Source organism: Pinus tabuliformis, chromosome 5_1, assembly GCF_031772625.1.
Source record: "Pinus tabuliformis cultivar Carrire ecotype Pingquan chromosome 5_1, CPIR1, whole genome shotgun sequence".
NCBI lineage: Eukaryota > Viridiplantae > Streptophyta > Pinopsida > Pinales > Pinaceae > Pinus > Pinus tabuliformis.
This window is the reverse complement of record NC_142305.1, coordinates 261,518,882-261,524,877: the sequence shown is the minus strand read 5'-3', so window position 1 is coordinate 261,524,877 and position 5,996 is coordinate 261,518,882.

The window sequence follows — 5,996 nt, the reverse complement described above, 5'->3', positions numbered from 1 at the left end:
CATAGGTACCTAGAGAACTCCCCTCTATATCCAAGGTATTTCATAGTTTGCATGTTATATATCTAGATCAAAATAATGTAGAAACATAAGAATATACAAATCAATGAATTTATAATAAGACATTTTGAGGGGTCATCCTCCTTTTACATCACATAAATGAATAAGTCTTGGATGATTCAAATGAAAATACCTACTTTGTATATATAGAAGTCTAAAGGGTCAAAATATAATTAGGGCCTACATAATAATAATAATGTAAGGGCACAATAATAAAAATAGTGGGCTTCTATGGGGTATAAAAATAACAATGTAGGGTTTACATTAGTATTATAGGGACTTAACATGCCCCTTTCCTTCAAAAAAGTGTTGTCCTCAACATTGAGTAGTTATGGATGCTTATATATAAAATAATCATCCTCCTATGTGGAATCTTCAACTGATAAGTTCTTCCACTTAATGAGATACTCTAAAATTGATGAATTCCATATTTATCAAATTCTTGTTTCTATGATTACTTCAAGCTCCAATATCATTTTACTTTCCTCGTTAAGTTCTAGAAATATAGTTTGAATCAGAAAATTATCACCTATAACCTCCTTTAAGCATGAAACATGGAAAACTAGTTGTACTCACAAGTATGCAAGAATATCCAATTTGTATGTCATAGTACCAATATTTTTCAATGCCTTGTAAGGGTTATAATACTTGGGTGATATTTTATTATCCTTATTAGCTTCCTTGAGGGGAATTTGTTTGTAAGGTTGTAACCATAAAAATAACAAATCACCCACATTAGGAGAATTTTGAGGTCTAAAATGGGTCTCCTAAGGAAATTATAAAATAATAGTGGAAATAATAAAATAAGATTAGATTATATCATCAAATTTTAGAGGGAAAAAAGATTAAATTATTTTTTCAACTCGTATTTTCAACTTATCTCCGTATGGGTTTACTTAAATTTCAAGCGAAAACACTCTTTGGATGCATAATTTGATTCTTCATCCAAGGAGTACCCATGCTGCATACTTTAGATGGGCTCTGCCACACGAAAAATGAGAAATACATGAAAAAATGTGATTGAAATCACGTTTTTCATGTGTTTCTGATTTTTCGTGTAGCAGGGTCCATCGAAGTATGCAACATGTGTACTCCTGGGATGAAGAATTAAATTTTTCAACCAAAAATTACTCTCACTCGAAATTTTAGTAAAACCTTAACGAGATAATTTGAAAATATGAGTTGAAAAAATAGTTTTATTATTTTATTATTTTTTAATCATGTTACTTTTCTACTCCAGAAGTGGTGAATCATCCCCCATGGTTGAGATTACCATCTTGAATCCTATTGGTTCTTACAAAGTTTTTTTGGTTGTACATTTTTCTTAGGAGACCCATTTTAGACCTCAAAATTTCCCTAATGCATTGAAATTTCTTTCATTGTGATGTTGATATGCTTGTTCTTTCATTTGATTTGTGCTAGAGTAAAGTTATCCTTTAAGAGATGGAGAACTTTTTGATGCTTGATGTGATCTTCAACTTCTTGAACCTTATAATGATCTCTTAGAGGTTATGTGCTAAATGGTGGATGGTATCCATAAAACACCATAAATGGGGTCATTTTTGTTGTGATATGGAAGGAAGTGTTATAGCACCGTTTTTCCAGAGGTAACCATCGAATCCAATGTGTTTATTTACCATATGAAAATCAACGAAGATATCCTTCCAAAATTTTGTTCATTAACTCAGTTTTCCAATCATATTTGGCATGATAAGATGAGGTATGAGTCAATTGAGTACCAAGACTAGAAAATAATTTTGTCCAAAATTTTCAAATGAAAATTGGATTCCTGTCACATTAAATAATATTTAGGCTTCCATGTATTTTTTGAACTATTTCTACAAATGCAATAGTGATTGTACTAGCTTTGAAAGGATGAAGTAATGCCTAAGAATGTGTATACTTGGTAATTCTATCGATTACCACCATTATTACACTCTTTCCTTCATACTTGGGTAGACCTATGATAAAATCCATTGAGATGTCCTCCCAATATTGACTTGGAATGGTTAATGGTTGTAAAATACTTGGGGTCTTAATTGTCTTGACTTTATTTTGTTGGAAATCCAAACATTTTGCCACAACTTTCAAACATGAGCTTTAAGTCCATCCCAAAAAAAAATCATGCTTGACCATGTAGCAAGTTTTAAAAATCATAAGTTCCCTCTTATATGATAGAGGTGAAATTATAAAAGAACATTTTGTTTGATTTTGGAGTTGTTACATAGATATAAGCAATCTTTGTACCATAATGAATCATGTTTCTAGATAAATGTATCAGTTGCACTAGGATCTTGTTGCAACTCTTGAATGAATCTCCAAACTGCTTTGTCATTCTTCCATTCATCCCTTGCTTCATTTATCCAATTAGGTTGGATAATAGAAATGACACAAAGCAATGCCTCTACATCCTCGTCCCTTCTTAATAATGCATCTGCAATAACATTTTTCTTCCCTTTTCGTAGTGTTAACACCCAGGTTGTTCCCTATGACTCCCAAGGGAATACGGCCGGGGTAACCACTAACCAATCTTGGATCACTGTTTCTAGCCAAACTGTGATCAGAGAGGGCTCTCTCTTTATGATTTGTATCTGTTTGTGATAGGGTTTTAGGCTAGCTATTATGCACAGGTTTTGTTTATGTTTTGGTTGAAGAGTTTCTTTTAGGTCTTATGATGTAGTATTCAAAGAGTCAAATATCATTGGGCAATGGAGTCTATAGCAGTAGGTGTCTAGAAACTTTGAGATGAATTAGTGCAACTTACAGGGCCATTTGGATACTTCATAGAACAAATTTTGATTTATAACACAAACAGGTGAAAAAAACCAGTGAAAGCAATTAAGAATTTTCACTAAAGTATTCAAGTATTTCCACCAAACTAGGTATGAGAAACAGATAGATGCCTCAGGAGCAAAACTTGAATCCCTGGGGATGTCTATCACTGTAGAAGATATAGTTTTAAAGTGCAGCAATTAAGAATTACACTTCATTCACTGTATCTGAAGAAAACATGGATAATAGCTCAGATTGAGTTCAGGGTAATCAGTGATTAAATCCTGGAACTATTCTTCTACTTTGCTATTAAGTGTAAAACATTTAAACAATGAAAGAGAACAAAAGACTCGAAAACATGTAACACAGAGATTTAAGAAAGACTTATTGTTTTATGAAACACTCTGGAATCCTGCAACATTCACCATTCATCATCATGCATCAAGGTACGCCAAGCTTCGGAAATTCCATTCACCCTTTGTATTATTTCTCTGAGAATTTTACAGCAAATGAGATGCCTAAAATGAAAATAACAACAACCCCTTAAGCTTCAGTCAGGGGCGAATATATACATACGATTTCACAAAAATATCTGAGTTCTAAGTTATCTCAGACTTAATGTTCTCACCAACTTTTGAGATATTATTATAAGAAATTTATTACAGCATTGAATACAAGATAAAGGCGTCTTGACGTTCTGTCAGAAGATATTTTGGCCCTTTGGGAGCTGCTAAGTCGGTCAGGATACTTTGATCAACTGCTGGAGAACCCGACTTTATGGCTCGCGCGCTGTATTTTGGGTCTGCCACCTGTGATTGTGATTGCTGCTGTGGTGAGTAAATAGCCTTGCTGAGTTGGCTCAGCATCTGTCCTTTCCTTGTGGAGTTATTCACCAAAAATTCTGCCTGTGCATGACTGTTCATAAATTGGAGAAAATTAGCGCTACAGATTCTGGCCTGATAAAATTATCTGTGTCAAATTCCTCCATACTTCCTGTGTGGGCAATTGATGATTTATGATTGCCCCCATAGTCTCATCTGCTTCTGTATACTTAAAGAAATTAGGTGGTGTATCAAACAGGTGATCAATTTCATTCATGATAAAAAACAAGTTATCCACCCTATCATACAAATTCTGCCCTGATGCTGGCCCTGTTTCTGCTGAGGTACTGGGCTGTTTTGCAATTTGTGATGCAGCATGGGCATCAACCCTTTTGATGTAATTTTCCAGGGTAAGCAGCCTTCCTACACTGCTTAATATGCTGGGGAGGCCTCTGTTTTGTAATGCCACAAATCTGTCCAGGAATTTGTTGATCTCGGTCTGCATATCCTGTGTTCTTCTCTCCAGCGTTCCAACTAGGCTTCTTAGTGTCAGGACTCTTTTAACTACTGAGATTATTTCAGTCCTGTTAGTAATCCCCATGGTAGCTAGTTGAGAGCTAGTTTTGTTATTCAAAATAGTGATCATTCTGCTGGCAGCATCTGGCATGTGGCCCAAGCTTGCTCTAGCTCTCTGTACTTCCCTGTTTGCCTTGGTAATGAGTACTATTTGCTCATCCATAGTCTCAATATACTGCCACTGATTGGTGATGGATCGACCAATGTTGCCCCAGAGGACTGCTTTTAATTCTGCTGTTACTTTTTCTAGTGCAAGCTCTTTTTCTAGTTCAGCTATTCTCTTTTTTAGAGCTTTTATTTCTCTTTCCTTTGCTGCCTCATTCTGCTTGCTTTTATCAAATCTTTCATTCACCTTAGTCAACGACTTTTTGACTTCATCAAGCTCTTTCATTTGGGATTCAAGAACTCGGATCTCAGCTTGCAACTTCTGCATATCCAGACTAGGAGTCTGCTCTGTTGTTGGTGTAGTTGTTGCTGTAGATGGTGCTGTAGTTCCCATCTGCTGAGGAGGAAGAGTAGTTATTGGAGTAGCTTCTTCAAGATTGATTACTTCCGGAGGGGGCTGGGAAGTTTGGCCCTCTTCTCTCTGTTTCAATGCTGTCTGTAATGCTGCCTTTGCAGCTTCTGATTGTCCTAGCTGGTCTTGAGTCCGAACCAGCTCCTTGTATAAGGATATCATCAAATCCGTAGCATCCTTTTCTAGCCTTTGCTGAGCAACTTCATCTGTTTGAGGATGGATGGTGGCTGGGAGCTTGATTTTCCTTCTTAAGGCAGCCATGTCTTGATCCCTTATCTTCAACAGTTCTTGGATCCCTTTAACATCTTTAGGATCATGTCCTATTTCTATAATTACCTCCTCCAAGGACTTGATTCTGTTGTCCTTGGCCTGTGATGATGCTCTCTCCAATTCCAGCTGAGAGGCTGTATTATCAAGGCTGCTCTTCAATTTGTAGTTTTCCAATGTTTCATCTGCCAAGGAGGCATACACCATTTCACCAGTTTGTTTATGCAGTTCGATTTTATCCATAGGGTGTATATCTTTGGCCAGAACCTCCATGTTGGTCCTTAGGTAATCCGAGGTAGATTGGGGATGCAGAGTTGTGGGCATGAAGTGACTCATGATCATTTTGCCTTCACTTACATCAAAGGCAGACATGAGTCTTTGCTGATTGGTGGGAGCCAGGTTCAGCAAATGATTGTACAGCTGTACTTTAATAGGATCACTCCTCCTTTTAATGTCGATAAACTGCTGTTTGATGCTTGACTGTCCTTCTCTGTGCTGGCTGGAGGAGCTGACCTCTCCTCCTATAGCTCTATCACGTTCATGCTGGAGTGAACTGGCTGAAACTTCTCCACTGGGTGGGCCCATGCCCATTGCTTGCCTCACTGCCTCATCATCTTCTGGGAAGTCATTCAACCTTTGCCTTTTCTCTCCCTGATCGATGGATGAAGTCAGGGGAGTCTCTCTATCTCTTTTCCTGGTTAAGTCCTCCTTTTGTGGGGTTTGGAGGACCGATGTATCAAAGGTAGTTTCTGCCCTAGGAGGCACTATATTCTGAGCCAGTTGCTCAGTGGGACTAGGAGTGTCAATCACCCTTTCCTGCTGCAAGGGTTGCTGTTCCTTAAGTGGCACTTCTTCTTGCTGCTGCCCTTGTTCCTGCTGTTCCATCTCTTCTTGTTGTTGTAGAAATGTCTCCACTTGTTCTTCTGTCAATGGAGGTGGCTGTTCCACCTGCTTCCCTTTATCTTTGCTTGCTGTCAGCGGTGCCT